Consider the following 18,973-nt stretch of genomic DNA (forward strand, 5'->3'; position numbering starts at 1 on the left):
CGGCTTCAGTTAGCAGCAGTAGCGAAGGAATTGCTCGATCGGGTTTAGTTAACAGCCATCGATCGATCGCTCAGGTTCAGTAACGCGTAGCCTGCAGTGCAATCGCTCGGGTTCAGTTAGATCCCAACGCCTCGCTCGGGTTCAGTTAGAGCCAACGCCTCGCACACACGCGCGTACGTGTACGAGAGAAACGCGCATCACTCGGCCCCCGACCTCCCACCTTAACCGGGAACTCCCGAAATTTTCCTCGCCCTCGCTTCTACCACGATTTTTTCCGTCATGGACGGCCCAAAGAATGTCATGCAGCTGCGTCTCCGGACCGCCCAGGACGAAAAGCCCATTTTCTGTCATGATTTTTTGTCATAGAAGTAGGAGCCCACCACATCTATGATGATACCGGGTTTTGTCACAATTATCGTCATAGAAGTGTCATATGTATGACAGAAAAAAAAATCGTTCGGCCCAAAATGTCACAGTTGTGTCTTTTTTTTGTAGTCCATTATTCTAATTGGAGATGATGGGTGGCTTTCGCATCACATATCTATATCTATACCCCTATATATATATATTTTATATTTTTTATTTTTTATATAGTGTGCGGATAACTTTAACTTTGAAAGATGGTCGTTGGATGAGGCCAATCCGATGGTGCAGAGCTGGCAAATTTGAGCACTACTGGCCGTTGGATATCATCTAGATTCCACCAGATTTTGCCACATGTACAATCTAGAAGACTCTATGGTTGAACTTAAGCATAATGCACAAACCTCAAAACACAAGCACTTCGTCTTTGTTCTAGAATCTTCCGTATCATAATTGCCCAAGTGTTTTTCTACATGATTTGTTTTTACTTTATGCCTTACAACACACAATTCTATGAATCTTAAAATAGATTAGCTTTCTTATAAAAACTAGATGATTTTGAATGAAATGAACTATAAGAATTAAACGAATATCTACATCATGCATATATGACTCAAAGCTTACATGCTATAATGTGGTATTTATTCATAATTTGGTTGCCAAATCTCATGTGTGCAATGCACGCGTACCTTACTAGTCTAAATGGTGTCTCTGTGTGTGTTGTGCGTGTTAAACGCATTGTACGTAGTATATCATACTAGTCTAAATTGTCTTTTTTGGGGTACACGTTAAGCTTGTTCTCCCAAAATTTCAAGTCGTGCCTTGTTATGCCGAAATTTCAAGCTAGCGTCTCTGTCTATCGTGCTGCGAACTCCCGCCTCTTCAACCCGCGCCTTGTTAGCCCGAAATATTTAAGATATATCTTTGTCTCGTTGTGCTCCGATAACTCCCTCCATCTCAACCCGCGCCTTGCTATTCCAAAATTACAACGTGCATGAAAACTCCCACCTCCTGTGAAATCCCGACACGCAAAATGCCTGTGATACCCCTGAACCGAAAGAACCGCCTCAAATCAGTGGGGTACTTTCGTAACTTACCCCACATTTCAGACAAGCGCGTCCCTAAGCCATGGTTCCCCACTCCCATCCCATCCGCCCACCCATTCGTACACCGAGGCCGGGAAAACCCGCGAAGCCCCACACCCTCCTCCGTCCGCCACCCAGCCGGAGCCTCTTCCCCGATGACGTCGTCCACAGCAACACCTCGACGTCCCTCATCCACTGTACCAGATGAGGATCCGTCGTTGATCTGGTCGTCCCGCCGGTTCAGCCACCCCATCCTCCACCTCCAAGGAGCTGCCCCGACGTTACCCTCGTCTTTCGCGCCACCTCCATTCCCACACCGTCGTCTTCACCTGCACCACCGGAAGAGCATCATCATCACTGTTTCCTCGGATGAAGCTGCGGCCTAATCGGCGCCACCAAAGAGGTTGTACACTAATCGCCGCATTTTCTTCTTGATTCGATCTCACGGTGCTGCCGGCGCTCGGTCCCGAGCCGACACGGCGCGGCTCCATCCACGGCGGCGTCGCCGGCCACTTCCTCCACGGCGTCGCTCCCTCGGCGGCGACGTCCACATCAGTAGGAGATGCTGCTGCTTTAGCTCTCGCTCGCGTTGCTGCTCTGCTCTTGCTCTCGGTCCCCTGCCTGGTCTGCTCTTGCTCGCGCCTGCTCTCGCTTTTGCTCTTTCTTGCGATGCTACTCCGATTTAGCTACACTTCAGTCGACTGGATCGACTTTTGGGTTAGTCGATTTTTAGGGGGTGGGGGGCTCGCCGGAGTTAAGGAAGAACCAGCCGCAGTGGGGAGGGGGGCTCACCGGAGAGGTACCCCACTATCTATCTTAGGGTTCAGGGTGGGGGCGGTGGTCGCCGGCGGTGGTGGGGCGGTGGCGTGGGGATCGCCGAAGAAAAAGCTCGGCACGAGGGGGGGCTACAGGGATGGCCGGGGCGGCGGCGGACCGGCGGTGGGGAGTGTTTTCGAGGCGGGCGGGGCGGCGCACCGCCGGCCGCGGGCGGCGGGGGCGGCTGTTTGGCCGGTGGTGGCTGGCGGCTCAGGGGGGTGGAGGTTGAAGATGAACTACAGGCCCTTGATTTCGTATCCGACGGCTGCAAAATCGACTGACCAGAGATGAAAAAGTCAGTCGACTGACGTGTAGCCTCACCTCTAGTGCGCTCAGTTTCGACAGTAAAATTCAGTTTCGACAACAAAATTCAGTTTTGATAGTTAAATTTAGTTTCGACAGTTAAATTCAGTTTCGAAAGTTAAGTTCAGAGATGAGCGGCTGATGTATACATCTAGCACTTTGTGGTCATGTATTTTACGTCATCTATTGGAGATGCTATTAGAATTCCACTCAGGTTAACGTTGTCTCTCTTGTCCTGCTTCAGCCTCGGCGTCGTACAACTACCGGAGCTGCTCCAACGACGAAACCCTCCATCACAGCGGAGCAGTACCTCGGGCTCCATCTCCAGACGCCTAAGATCTTCTTCCCCTCCTCCGACAGCCAAGTCAGCCGGAGCATCCTCACCGGCCAACCCAATCACGCTGAGATCGACATGGCTTCGCCAAAGAGGTTGTACACTTCTTGTGGTTTGACTTAATCTCAACATGCTTCTTTGCATCCTGTGATCTTCCAATTCTTGTGAACCAAACACCCAGATTGGCAGAAATCCTGTGTTTTTTAAATTCTCTGTTTTGCACATGCATTCCTATACTATTCATGTCTATTTCATATCCTTGCATTGTTAGAATCCTCAAATTCAAACAAGCCCTTACACAATTACTTCTGTTACAGATATGTGTCAAAGAAAACCTTGTGTGGTTTGTCCTGCTCCTGCGGTGCTGTGTTCCACCCCAGCTCAGCTGCTCCAACGACGGAAGGGTTCACCATAGCAGGGATCCGCTCTCCAGACTGTCTTTCGCCGCCTCAGATTTTCTTCCCTGCCGCCAGCAGCCACGACAACTGCATTACCATCATGAACTGAGCAGATGACCTTGAGGACTACACGGGTCCGCAAGAGAGGTCACACTCTTCTGTGTCTGCTTATGTTATGCATCGCTTAATATGATGACATGCTACTTTATCGTCGTGTTCACCTATTAGACTCCGACTCAAGTCCAAACTTATGCTGAAACTTGAGTTTTTAAATGGTTGTGGGGTACATATTGGGGCAGGAATCAGTACTATCTGTCTACTATCTGGTTAATCTCGGGTGTCTACTATGAGTTTCATGTTGGGTGCAAACAAACATTAAAGGAGCCATTATTTGTATTTTTAACTAAAGCTATTATCTGCCTGCTATCATTTGTTTTGGGTCTATCCACAATTTGCTACCATCACTCTGGATTTGTGCATGCACTCCTTACATAATCTCACTATGTTTTATTCCTATGCATGTCAGTTATTGTACACAATGGAACTGAACATGTAGAGCAAAAGAGACGAGCCTTGCGTGGCAATAAAATTTCATGCAGACGTCGCTCCATGGTGGGCACAAAGGCAGCCCCCCCCTCCACCCATTTCGGATCATAATCGAGAGGAAGATAACTGTTCTGAGGGGGATTCAGAAGCAGAAGACCATTTCCTATTTACCCCATGAGGTCTTCGCTCTAACTTGGCATGCTGATGTTGGTAATATCATGCATATGGTGCCTTGCATTGCTTACTATATACATTAAAGATGTCATCTACTTAGTTTAGACATGCTTTCTGTCAATGCCATCTGTTTAGTTTCTTTATCGTATATTTGAATCATGCAATGCCATCTTGTTTAGCCAGGCATCATATATGTGAATTTTGCAATGCCACCCTGGTTAGCCAGTCATCTTATATGTGAATTATATCATGACATCATTTTTTTGTTACGTGTTAAATTTGTCAACAATTTTAGTACATTCAATTACTCTTCCTGTGCATCAGCCATTCGGCACGGTCATGGAAAAATCTGGAGTGGAAACAAGGTCTTCAGAGCAGACAATGCTATTTGATGAAGCGCATGTCTTGCTGGTTACAGATAGCTCCTCAGAGGAGGATTCAGAGACAGATGACCAGACCTATTTCCCCCCCGAGGTGCATGCTCAAACTTGGCAGGGTTATGATGCTCATATCGTGCGTATGGTATCTTGCATTGCTATGTCATTTGCTTAGTTTAGACATGCTTTGTGTGAATGCCACCTGTTTAGTGTCTAATTACCATATATGTGAATTATGCAATGCTATCTTGTTGCAAGGCATTATATATGTGAATTATGCAATGCCATGTTGTTTAGCCAAGCGTCATATATCTGAATTATATCATGGCGTCCTTTTTTGTATTTCTCATTGCTTTTGTTGAAAATGTTTGTATATTCAACTGCTCTTCCTGTGCATCAGCCATTTGAATTGGTGATGGAGAAATCTGGAGTGAAAACAAGGTCTTCAGAGCAGACAATGCTACCTGGTGAAGCAGATATCTTGTTGGTTATAGATAGCTCTTCAGAGGAGGATTCAGAGGCAGATGATCAGTCCTATTATCCCCCTGAGGTGTATGCTCAAACTTGGCTGGGTTATATTACTCATATCATGCATATGTTGTATTGCAATGCTTAGTTTTTACATCATATACACGATATTGAATGCCATCTCCTTAGTTGACACATCATATATGCGATTGCCCTATGCTCACTTCCTTAGTATATAAATCATATATTTGAATTATATCATGCCATGATGTTTACATAGACAGCATGTATCTGAATTATGGCATGCCAACCCATTTTCTAAAGACATGATATAGTTATATCATCTCATCCTGTTCACATAGTCATCATATTTTGAATTATGTCATTCTATCCGTGAATTATATCATGCCATCATGTTTCCATCGACGGCATGTTTGTGATTTATGGCATGCCAGCCACTTAAATAGACACATCGTATAGTTATATCATGTCATCCTGTTTACATAGTCATCATATTTTGAAGTATGTCATTCTATCCTGTTTAGTTAGCCATCATACATGTGAAATTGTGTCATGCTATCCTGTTTAATTAGCCATCATATATGTGAAATTATGTCCTGTTATTCTGTTTGGTTAGACAACATAAATGTGAATTATTTCATGCCATGTTTTCTTCCCTACTATCCATTGCACCTGTCTATCTTACAATGTATGTACATTCAATTACTTTTCTTGTTTATCAGCCATTTCAATTGGAGGGCGGATGGCAGTATCTGTGGGAGTAAAAACACGGTCTTCAGAAAAGATCATGCTACCTGTCGATGGAGATAGAACCACGGTTGTACTTGCCCAAGAACCAGCCCCACCACCCATAACCCAGACTCACGCAGATTGTACCCCTACCCAGTTGGACAGAGAACCAGCTACACCCCTTCTAACCCCAACCCCAGCAGATAGTAACCCAGTTCCCGTTGACACATCACTGTCTCCACCACAGAGCACCCAAACACGAGCAGTTAGTAAGGCAACTGCAGTGCCCAAAGCACGAGGACCACCACTCCGAACCCCAAGTCAACGCTTAAAGCAGAAGAAGAATTGTTCTCAGGTCAGGTTCTGTAGCTATGGTTCATACTACTTTGCCCTTGCATCACTGTATTTACTCATACCAACTAATTTCAAATTTGAAGGATGCAATTGAAACTCCAATGGCGCAACAGGTATGTTTTAAACCTGTTTGTTTAACGTGTTTGTTGTTGTAACTTGCTCTATGTTGATTTCAGTTTCAATTGAATAAACAGTTATATTCTCATGCCATGCACCTTACAAGTGTTGTTATTGTTGTGTAGTTTCCCACACTTATATTCTGTCTAAGCTGCTTTGTCTTAAATAGATATGATTCAAACTGTATCTATCTTGATTTGGCAACATAAACTAGAATGATATAGACCATACAGTGACCATACTACATAGATATATGTTTGTTTCATGCTGTTATCCTGTCCACCTTACTACTGAACTGGTTTACCAAAATGAGTTTCATATACTACATTGTAAACCTGTGATGTGTTTGTTTATTTCTCTTTTAGAATGCGGATAAAATATTGGAGAAGAGTACCCTGTTATGCAATGGTACAGGAAGTAATGCAGATAAGGTTCAAGATAGTGAGACATCCCTGTTGGTCTCCAAGAAAGCTGATAAAAACTATATAAGACACTGAGACAACCCCAAAGTCCTGTCTTGATGTAGTGTTCGAGGTACTGGCTACTACTGCTGGCACCAGCTCTTCGAACTCGCTGCCTGAATCAGTTTGGCTTCTTGAGTCTCAACTTCAAGTTGAAAGACATCGATCAGATGTTATGCGACAGGAAGCCGAAGGACTGAGGAAGTCCCTGCAGAATTCAGATGCATACTTTCTGGTGCAACAGCAAGTGCTGGAGGATTTAAGCGCCAAACAAGAGAAAGTTAATAAGCTTGCTAAGCATCTTGCCAGCATTATGGGTACCCAAGATATTGTTTCTTGAGCTCTTCTAAAGTGGTTTCAGTTCTGGACTTGTTTTGCTGCGGCGTTTATATGCTGCTTTGTTCCCTATATTTGCACTGGTGGCGAACTTTGATGCCCAGTGGATGTAATATGTGTAATATCCGTGATAGCCTAGTGTAAGTTGCTTGCCTATTTATTTCCTTATTGTCTTGTTTATTTGTTTTCTTGTAGTTAGTGCAGTTCTTTTTCCGCGGTTTGCTAGTGGCCGCAATAGCCTATTTTTTAAACTAGGCCACATTAACCATGGGGTACATATTTACTGTAGTTAACATGGGCCTCTTACGGGCCGTAGAAACAATGGGCCTTCTAAGGGCCTTAGAAACAATGGGCCTTCTACGGGGCATAGAAACAATGGGCCTTATACGGGCCGTAGACACAATGGGCCTTCTACGGGTCGTATCATCAATGGGCCTTCTATGGGCCGTATGATCGGTTGGCCAAACATGGGCCAATAACAGACCACATTATGGCCGTAAATGGGCTAGAGTTGAAATCGTCCGTTCATGGACCGACCATAATGGGCCGTCGTTAATCGGCCGTATTTGATGACGCTGTGAAAACGGCCCAACGTATTAACGGGCCACAAACGGGCCGACTGTAACCACGAGCTGAATTTGGCCCACAAGCAGAAAATGACAGTAACGGGCCGAAAGTAAACGAATGCTGGAAATGAGCCCAAGAATAAATGGGCCCTGAGAAGGCCGAAAGATAACATGGGCTGGAAACGGCCCAACGGAATAATGGGCCGTTAATGGGTATAAAGTGATACACTGTTCATTACGGGCCAGTTTTACCACGGGCCGTTAATGGGCCGAGGGTTACTAAGGGCCTCATATGGGCCGAAAGACGCCATGGGCCATATATGGGCTGGAAGTTAAAACGGGCTGGAATTATATTGGACGGCCCAGATGACGCTACTAGGCCTAATTCGGATAGGCCGTAAATGGGCCCTGGGTTAGCGGGCTGTAAATGGGCTATATGCGAACAGGCCGTTAACAGGCTTGCCGTGGGCCGGCCCACCACCTTTTGACCAAGTCAAACAGGCCGGCCTTTTCACAGGAATGGGCCTCTGTTGGGCCGTGCCACGTGTCGACGTATCATAGGCGCTTTGGGTCCAATGAGTGGATGACATCTGTCCCAACGGCGAGCCGACACGTGTTCCCTCCAGCCAACGATGATTTTACACGTGGAAAATCCCCATTGGTCGGGGCTGTTAACGGGTTATCGGATCCAAAATCAGACCCGATAGCTTAACGGTGTTCCATTACAGTGGATGCCACGTGTCAGTCACCCTCGACGAAAGCACTTTTGTGACGCGTGATTTATCGTCATGGAAGTGGACGCTTCCGTGATGATAATTTTGGTAGTGTCATGGAACACTTCTGCGACAGCACAGATATGACTATCTTGATTCTGTCATAAATTTTTCATGGATGTACATGCATGACAGAAAACGTGACCTACTGTGACAAACACGTATCATCACGGAAGTGTATTTTTTTGTAGTGCAGGTTATGATTCTATCTGGGTAGTGGTTGATCGCTTGACCAAGGTAGCGCATTTCATTCCCGTGAAGACCACATATACCAGTGCTAAGTTAGCCAAGATATACATGACCCGGATCGTATGTTTGCATGGAGTTCTGAGGAGTATCATGTCAGATAGAGGAACACAATTTACCTCAAAGTTTTGGAATGAGTTGCATGAAACTTTAGGTACGAGGCTAGAGTTCAGTATAGCCTTTCATCCGCAGACAGATGGATAGACCGAGAGAGTTAACTAGATTCTGTAAGACGTGTTGAGAGCTTGTGCGCTAGACTACGGAGCTAGCTGGGATGATAATTTACCCTATACAGAGTTCTTGTAGAACAACAGCTATCAGACTAGTTTGAAGATGGCCCCTTTCGAGGCTCTACAAGGAAGGAGGTGCAGAACACCATTGTTGTGGCATGGTGTTGGAGACAGAAAACCTTTTGGTCCCAATCTTATCAGAGACTCCAAAGAGAAGGTCAAGTTGATTCATGACAGACTCAAGATAGCCCAGTCAAGAAAGAATGGTTATGCCGACAGTAAATGCAAGGAGGTAACGTATGAAGTGGGAGACCGAGCATATCTTCGGGTGTCTCCACTTCGAGGAATCAAGAGGTTCGGTGTTAAAGGAAAGTTAGCACCGAGATACGTAGGCCCATACAAAATTCTTGAACACAGAGGAGAGGTTGAATGCAAGCTGGAATTGCCGGAAGGATTGTCAGGAGTTCACGATGTCTTTCACGTTTCCCAACTGAAGAAATGCCATGCCGAGATGGCCGATATTCCTTTGAGAGACACAGTGCCCCTAGAGGCCATACAGCTTGACAGTGATCTCAAGTATGAGGGGAAACCCGTCAGGATTCTCAAGACCGTGAACAGAGTTACCCGCTGGAAGATCATCAATTTTTGCAAGGTACTGTGGAGTCACCACTCCGAGGAGGAAGCCACCTCGGAACAAGAAGAAGACCTTCGTCGAGACCACCTACACCTATTTTCTAGCCAACCCGAATCTCGAGGGCGAGATTCATCTTAAGGTGGGTAGGCTTGTAACATCCCAAATTTTGAATTTGGAATATTTTACAACTATAGCTAAGCATCTATTGCATCTTGAATGAATTGTGGTGGAATTTGAAAACTTCATAGGCATTTGAATATTTTTTTTGTTTGAATTCGAATTCACTTCAATTGGCAATTGAAATTAATTTCAAAAATCCCTGATAAATACTTTGTTTGAAAAGTATGAGAGGAGATAACATGACACTCCAAAAGTCAGAAGAAAATAATGCCAAAAGTTTTTGAGTTCAAATTTGATTTTATTTGGAATTTTCAAAAAAAATGATTTTTATAAAGTTGGCTTTCTGCCTCTAAAAAATAGTTCCCTATTTTTTTGAGAATTTTGATATATATATATATAGTCTATATAAGAGTATTTTTATTTTATTTATTTATTTGTTTTCTTTCTGTCAAAAAAACGCAACCGGCGCCACGCCAGCCGACCTGGTAGCCGCCAGGCGATCTACCTCGCCTGCGCCCGGGCCGAAACTCCTTCGGCTCAGCCGCCCGCACCGCACCCCTCTCCCCGCGCCCGCTGACCACTGGACCCCGCTCCCTTCTCTTTCCCCTCACCCATGAAACGCGGCGCTAGAGTGCGTCTGGAGCACGCCGCCGCTCCAATCCTCGCGGAATCACGCTCCACCTCAACCTCCTCTTCAAGAAAGATGCCCTATAGGCTTCACCCCTCCTCTCTCGACCCCCCCTTAAACCCCGACGCCAAAACCCTCAACAGCCCACGCCGTCGCTATTCCGATCTCTTGTTGACATGCTCTTCTGCCCCTCCTACATCCACAACCACGACTTCGACAATGTTCGCCCCCGCCGGAGCGCCTAGATCCGAGGTGCTCCACCGTCTTCCCTCTGCTCCGTTCTAACCACCCTAACGCACGCTGCCGCCACCATCGTGATGCCCTCGCTCCGTCGCATCACCCCGACGCCACCGTCGTCACCCCGACCACTGGAGCATCGCCGGCGACCACACCCGAGCCACCTTGCCACCGCCACCGCGACTGTAAGTTGCTGCCCTCTCACGTCCATTAGATCGTCATCTGACGTCCTAGATTAGATCATCAACTGTTCGGATTTTATTATTAGATCGGTTTTTATTTTTGGTTTAGATCAAACCGGTTCGTCGGTTTATTTTTATTTTAATCCGCTCGCACCAAATTGGTTAGAAATCGGCCGAGCACCGTATAGCTTCGGATCGCACACCTCCTAGTCCAATAGCAGTAGGCCACGTAGCACTTACCCGATACTTTTTTTGTTTATTTTCTTTTTGTTTTAAAAATAGAAAAAGTTCCAATCTTAGAAAATCAATGTCTCCTAGGATTTTTGTTATTTTAATGTGATTCTTTTTGCACTAGATTGGAAATTTCATAAAGTTACTGTAGATATCAAGTTTGACCATGTTTGAATCTTTGAATTTGAATTTGCATGAAATTTGTTCAAATCACTAGATTTGCAATAACTTAAGCTAGGAATAATATTTTTTTAGTGATTCTTTTTGCTACTGGTCACTTGTCACATTCTTTATGAGTAGGAATAAATTGGTGAACTTTAGAATTATTTAAAATTATATTATTAGGAAAATAGTACTGTTTTAGTATTTTTTTAGCTTTTATGCTATTTCTTTTAATTTTACTTGTTGTGAATTGTTTTCTTTTGTTCTTTTTGACATGTTCATGTTAGTTTCTGTAGAGTTAACAGTAGCAATTTTATTTGAAGTAAAAAATATATTTTAGTAGTTTATTTATTTTTATCTTACTAGGAAAATTGTTTTGAGCATAATAGGAGTTTTATAAAAGGTTTTAACGGGGATTTTTTGCATAATTTTTTTTCTTGTTTTTCTTTCTGTTATTTAGCAAAAACTTTGTTTTTGTTCTGCTAAAACTTTATTAGTGGCAGAAAACTTAGTAGTAGCCTGTTCTATTTGTAGTTAAGCTTTGCATTGATTTTATGACTTTCTTTGGTTTTGTTTTTGGTTTTCTTTGTTTGTTTTAATGATTGTGCTGTAATTAGTTTTACTTGATGTTATGTTGTTATTTTTATGATGGTATGCTTATTTATGTTTTGTTTGTTTCGATAGAGTACCCAGAGTGCGAGGCTTGTTACTACGAGTCTTTAGAGTTCAAAGATCGTCAGCAAGGCAAGTCTTTGATCATGAATTTTATTACCTATGTTTTATTGCATTAGTTGATATCCTCCCCACCATGCATGCAAGTAGGTGAATTTAAGTTATGTTCTTGACTAGTATCATGCGGTACGATGAACCCACATCCCCATTGTTACCAATGCCTGGGATGTTGTAGTTATTTTGCTATGCTTCATAGATGGGGTTGGTTGAGTGATTTCAATGGGAGATGTGAGAGTCAAGATGATGACAACCCAAGACTTCAAGATGCTCAAGATGGACTTTAATTCACTACTGGGTGGAGGACGGATGGACGGGCACCCTAGAGTACCAAGTGGTTGACCCAGGGATGCATGGAGAAGCGCCATGACATCCTGCGAAAAGCTTCACCCAGGCATGAAGAGACGGATGGATATACCTTGACCGTAAGCTTACCTATGCAGCCACAAGCCATTATGGGCTCTAGCTTGGTCGACCCTAGGCGTGACTCTGGACAAACGGTTCCAGCAGATGTAGAAGAACGATAGGATATGGATGGGCACCGGCAGTGGCCTAGAGGATCCCTACGGAAGACCATGTTTCGTTCGCCCGGTCTTCAAACACCCTACAGTGCGAGGACAGAAAGGAGGGAACGATTCTTGTGGGTAAAGTGCATAAGACTCTGCAGAGTGGAAATCTAATCGATTAGCCGTGTCCCCGGATACAGACATCTGAGCCTCTGGAATTGGATTTATTCGGAACTCTCAACACCAAACTTAATAAATTGATGTGTTATAATGATTTCGGGTATCGAACACTGGTTGGTGGAACCATCTCAGTAACAACAAATATTATGTAGTAATTGCAAGCAAGTCCTTTTGTTGTAGGGAAAATTTGCTTTTCGCAAAAACTTAACCTAAGAGCCCCACCGCCAAAATTGCATATAGTGATAGCATTTATTTATTGTTCTCCATCTATGACTTGCCGGCATATTCAAAATGCTGACCTACACGGCTGCAACATGTTATGTTGCATAGGATTCTTCCGACCAGGAGTGAGGCTACGATCCACGCTCGGTGATTGCCCTTTGGAGTCGGATGGACTCGCTTATCGTCTACGCTTCCTCATTAGTTTTTCTCATGAGTTGGCCTTCGGCCAAATTTGTTTTGATGTAATAAAGACTCTATATGAGATTCGTGTAATAAATCAGGTTTGACTGAACTTTGATATTTTCATCAATGTATTGTGTGTGCCAGCATGATCTTGGGATGGTACAGATACACAGAGACTTGACCCTTTTCGGGTTGGGTCGCTACACCCTACCATGTCTTGGAGAGACTCGATGTGTCTAAGATGGCGTTAACCAAATCAGTTAGAGTACGGTTCTTTCTTTTGGCTACCCCATTTGACTGAGGTGAATTACCATGTTTCGCATAAAAATAACCAAATGCACTGGAGAAATACTCTCCACCACGATCGGACCTAAGCCTCTTGATCTTTCGATCAAGTTGGTTTTCCGCTTTAGCATTATAGATCTTGAAAAAGTTCAAAGCCTCATCTTTTGATTTTAGGAGATACACATGACAGTATCTAGTGGAGTCATTAATTAACGTCATGAAATATTTCTTTCCACCTTTTGTCAAAACACCATTCATTTCACAAAGACCTGAATGTACGAGCTCTAGTGGCGCAAGATTTCTTGTTTCCGCAGTTGTACGAGACTTACGAGGTTGCTTAGCTTACACACAAACTTGGCACTTTGATCCCTTTGACAGCGGTGAAATTAGGGATTAAGTTCAACTTGGCTAGCCTCGTCATGCAACCAAAATTTATATGACAGAGACGTGAATGCCATACATTTGATTCACTATTGTTGCAAACATGATTAACAACTGTATTGCAAACATCTGACAAGGATAGACAGAACAAGCCTCCTGATTCATAGTCTTTACCAACAAAAGTTCCATACTTTGATATTACAAATTTATTCGACTCAAAGACAAGCTTGTAGCCATCTCTACACAGAAGAGATCCGCTAATAAGATTTTTATTGACGAAGGGGACATAATGCATGTTCTTCGGCCGCATGATCTTCCCCGAAGTAAACTTCAGATCGACCGTGCCAACACCACAAACAGAAGCACTTGAACCATTGCCCATCAGCATGATGGAAGTCCCTGCGGTATGATAAGAAGAAAACATGGAAATATCACCGCATACATGTACATTAGCACCCGTGTCAATCCACCAATCAGGAGAATGAGATACTAAAAGAATAGTGGGAAATATACCATACCCAACATCCTTCATGTCAATGTCACCAATGATAACATTGGCGGTCTTGCCGCCTTCCCATGTTGACGCTTTATCATAACGGTTAGGGCAACTAGGAGCCCAATGATCAGGATCTCCGCACACATGACAAACACCTTTCTTCTTGTCAGTCTTCTTCTTGAAGTTGGTGTGCTGCCATCAAATTTTGCTTTACCATCAAACTTCCCCTTGTTCTTGAACTTGGGGGGCTGGAAGTTTTTCTTCTGCAGCAGATTGGCACTAGAACCTCCCTCAATACCTCGAGCACGTGTGTATTTCGCTCTCTCCTTTTCTTCCACATCAAGAGTACCAATGAGATCCGAAACGAAAAGCTCCTGTCTCTTGTGTTTCAGACAGGTAGCAAAGTTCCTCCATGATGGAGGAAGCTTAGTGATGATACCTCCGGCAACAAACTTGTCCAGTAACATATAATTGAAGTGCTCAAGTTCTCTAGCAAATGATTGTATCTCGTGAGCTTGCTCAACCATGGAGCGCTCATCAGTCATCCTGTAGTCATAGAATTGTTCCATGATGTATACCTCAATGCCGGCATCCGAGACCCCAAACCTGGCCTCGAGTGCGTCCCACATATCTTTGCCATTATCAATTGACGCATAAGCATCAACTATGTTCTCACCAAGAACACTCAAGATAGCAGCCTTAAATAGGGCATCGGTTTTCTGAAAATCTTGTTCCTGTTGAGGATCAAGATCTCCTTCAGGTTTGCAAAGAGTAGCAACATAGCATCTCATGGTTTGAAACCATAAAACATCTCTCACACGCCACCTCTTATAGTGCACACCCTCAAACATAGGAGGCCTCATGGATGCAACAAAACCACTTGGGGTAAATTGCCTACAATAAGGTTTTTGGATTGTTGGAAATATGAGCAATTTACCATATGCTTTAATCCATAGAAATACTAGATAAAACATGACTATTATAGCAGAGATGAAACAAGTCATGTAACCTAACAGAGAGAAGGCAAATAGCATTTGCACATGTGAACTAGAACAGACCATATGTAGAGCAGATACTAGAAGAAGAACATATAGTAGGTACTCGAACAAAAAGAACATGAACACACACTGAGCTGCAATAGTAGCAGTAGCGTTGGCGCTGGTGTTGTCACCCATGTCGTCAAAGAGGTCATCGATGTCAGGGAAGAAGTCGTTGAGGAAGTAGTCATCGGCGCCCGGGGTGTCCGTGATGAACATGTTAGTAGTCGCGCGGAGCGCTCCCCCAAAACCTTATCACCCTTCTCTATACATGATTCAAAGAGGTGGGGTTTTGGAGGCCTACTATCCCGACCTATGGTGCATGCCGCAAGCCGGGATGGGGAAGATCGTAGCAGTAGCTCAGTGCTCTGGAACTCGACGGCGTGAGGAAGGTGTTGTTCTGGTGTGTCTCTCTGGAGAGGAGTGACCTCTTTTATAGGCACGGGAGAAGGAGGCGAATAGGCAGTGGCGGGAGGTGAAGCAAAAGAGGGAGATGAAACGAACAAGCAGCAGCCGAAGGGTGTAGCGTTCGTATTCAGTCTCCACCATAGAAAAACTTTTCAGCTCCCGTGTGACCTTTCGTATACCAGTCGTGTGTGGCAAAAATTTAGAGAACGGCTCGGCTCATTCCCGCAACCCGTGGCGCGTCGTGACGAGGCATGGCGGACAGCGGAGGAGGAGCGCGCGTTAATGTCTCTCTTGTTCTCATCCTCATACATCTGGAGAAACAACCTTCCTTATAAAGAGGTCTAACTCCTACTAGGTAAGTAGTATGGGACTAAACTTTAGTCTCACCTCTTGCCTTGCATGAATGTGCTAAGTGGGCCTCTAGGATTTATTAGGAATTCTGAAAATGCTATTGGGATGGCCCAATAATAGACTAAATTCCAGCACCTGTGTGACCTGGTAAGAAGAGAACAAAGACATATCAGCACACACATAAATATTTGCACATGTGTCAATCCACCAATCAGTGAACTGACAAACTGAAAGTACGGTAAACAGATTACCATACCAAGATGCCCCGTTGTCACTATTACTCAGAGTCACATTGACATACTTGGAGTCCTGTCCTGGCTTCTTGTATTTATTCGGGCACTTGTTTGTCCAATGTTCATTCAAACCACAAGTAAAGCAATCATCTTTCTTCTTGTCTCTCTCTTACCCTTCTTCTTGAAGGTAGTATTCTGTTGGACAGTGTTCTTTCTTGAACCCGTGGAAATTCTTCTGCACCACATTGGTGCTAGAAGATCCATCTTCCCCTTTCACATGTGAGTCCTTTGATCTGGTATTCTGCTTGAGAGAATTCACGTCTCAAGTGCTTGAGAGAAGTAGGAAACTTCCTCCAAGAAAGAGGGAGTTCAGCAATAATTCATCATGTGACAAACTTGTCCGGTAAATCACACTTTAGGAGCTCCAGCTCCTTAGCGATGCACTGTGATCTCATGAGTCTGGTCCAATACAGGACGATTATCAACAATCATGTAATCATGGCACTACTCCATAGCGTACGACTCGCTTCGGCATCGGTTGCACCGAACTTAGCTTCGGTCACACTCAGACGGCTCCCACAAAGACAGTGGTGGCCTTCCTAAACGCCTTCTCCTGATGAGGAGCAATCGTTTGAGCCACGAGGTGGTCTTAGTCTGCCAACGCTTAAAATGCGTGCCTTAAATGGGACCGGTTTCAATGTTGCGGAAAAGCCTTGAATCGAAAAGTGTCTCGTGGCAACGGGAGGCAGAGGAGGAGTGGGTGTGTACCACTTCTCTTCTCAAGCTATCAATGGCTAGTGGAAGAGCAAACTTTACAAAGGGTATAAACTCTCCTTAACTTGTGAGGTGATACTAAACTTCTCACCACTTGTATGAGCCTTGGAGATTAACCAGAAATTATTGTCTCATATAGATCAAAGCCGATCTATAACAAAACTGCTATGCAGACGACAGTTGCCGAACGAAGTATGCACGATGAAGGATTTGACGTTGATGTTCAGGATGCATGATGGAGGATTTGACGTTGATGTTCAGGTTTGTAGTACGAATGGACGGCTTGATGTTGTGCGTCCTCCGAGAATCGTTTGGAAGTTATCGTGTGTATAGCATCGTTTCATCTTAATTCCACAATCTCTACTTTTGGGTGTAGAATAAGAAGTATAGGTTGTGCAAACACAATGCATTAATCAGTGCACCAGGCACGTATATATGAGTACAGAGGGGGGCCACAACCTCAATTATACAGATAAACTAGGAGGTGGGCCCAAGACACAATATACACGTACACATATATTCAACACCCCCTGCAGTCGAAGCGGCGCCGGAGACGCAGAGACTGGAACGAAACACCTCGAAGGTGGAGGTCGGCAGTCCCTTAGTCATCACATCGGCGAACTGTTGTGCGGTCGGAACATGGAGGACCCGAATGCGTCCAAGGGCCACCTGCTCACGCACAAAGTGAATGTCCAGCTCAATGTGCTTAGTCCGGCGATGATGAACGGGGTTGGCGGGAAGGTACATCAATGAGATGTTGTCATAGTAGACAACCGTAGCCTGGGAGACGTCATGATGCAACTCCTGAAGTAGCTGTCGTAGCCAGGTGCACTCGGCGACGGCGTTAGCCACAGCTCAGTACTCAGTCTCCGCGCTAGAGCGCGAAACCGTAGGTTGTCACTTGGACGACCACGAGACGAGTGAAGGACTGAGGTAGACACAGTAGCCAGAGGTGGATTGACAGGTGTCAGGGCAGCCGACCCAGTCCGCATCGGAGTAGGCCACCATCTCTAGAGAAGTGGACGCCATGAGAGTGAGCCCATGAGCCATCATGCCGCGGATGTAGCGGAGAATCCGCTTCAAGAGGGTCCAATGAGAGTCACGAGGGGCGTGCATATGGAGACACGCCTGCTGAACAACATACTGAAGATCCGGCCGGGTGAGAGTCAAATACTGAAGAGCACCAATGATGGACCGGTAGAACGGAGCATCCGACACGGGCGAACCCTTGAGAGCAGAAACCTTGGCCTTTGTGTCAACAGGAGTAGCGATGGGGTGACAGTTGAGCATGCCGGCACGCTCAAGTAGCTCATGCGCATACTTCTGCTGATGAAGAAAGAAGCCGTCGGGTCGCCAAACAACCTCAATGCCAAGGAAATAATGTAGAGCGCCCAATTCCTTGATGGCGAACTCATCACGCAGACAGAGAGTAATCTGCTGAAGAAGGGCTGCGAAGGAGGCCGTCAGGATGATGTCATCGATGTAGAGGAGCAAATATGCAGTCGTGTAGCCTTGGTGGTAGACAAACAATGAGGCATCCGAGCGAGTGACGCTGAAGCCCGGTGTCTGAAGGAACCCGGCGATCCGCTGGTACCAGGCGCGAGGTGCTTGCTTGAGCCCATAGAGAGATCGGGACAGCAAACACACATGCCCAGGAAGAGATGCATCGACGAAATCGGTCGGCTGCTCACAGTAAACCTGCTCCTCAAGATGGTCGTGAAGAAAAGCGTTGGAGACATCCAGCTGATGAACCGGCCAGCCTCGGGAAACTGCCAGCTGGAGAACAGTGCGGATCGTGCCCGGTTTGACAACCGGTGCAAACGTCTCAGTGAAGTTGACGCCAGCACGCTGCCGAAAACCACGGACAACCCAACGAGCCTTGTAGCGTTCAAGTGTACCATCCGAGCGGGTCTTATGGCGAAAGACCCACTTCCGCTGATGACAGTGGCGCGAGAAGGCCGAGGAACCAGTGTCCAGGTACGGTTCCACTGAAGAGCGTCGAACTCTTCCTGCATCGCAGCAAGCCAGTGAGGATCACGAAGGGCTGCTCTGGCGGATGCAGGAATCGGTGACGGCTCGATGGTGGAGCCGGTGAGAAGATACTCGTCGCTGGGGTACCGCAGACTCGAGCGGTGAACGCCGGCTCGAGCTCGAGTGACGGGGCGACATGGCAACTCCGGGACAGCCGGCGAGGCGACCGGCGACGCTGCCAGGGTTGTGGCCGGGGAAGGGGCAGCGCCCGAGGCCCCTGAGGCAGCCGGGGAGGGGGCGTCGCCCGAGGCGCCCGAGGCCCCTGA

Source organism: Triticum aestivum, chromosome 1D, assembly GCF_018294505.1.
Source record: "Triticum aestivum cultivar Chinese Spring chromosome 1D, IWGSC CS RefSeq v2.1, whole genome shotgun sequence".
Taxonomy (NCBI): Eukaryota; Viridiplantae; Streptophyta; class Magnoliopsida; order Poales; family Poaceae; genus Triticum; species Triticum aestivum.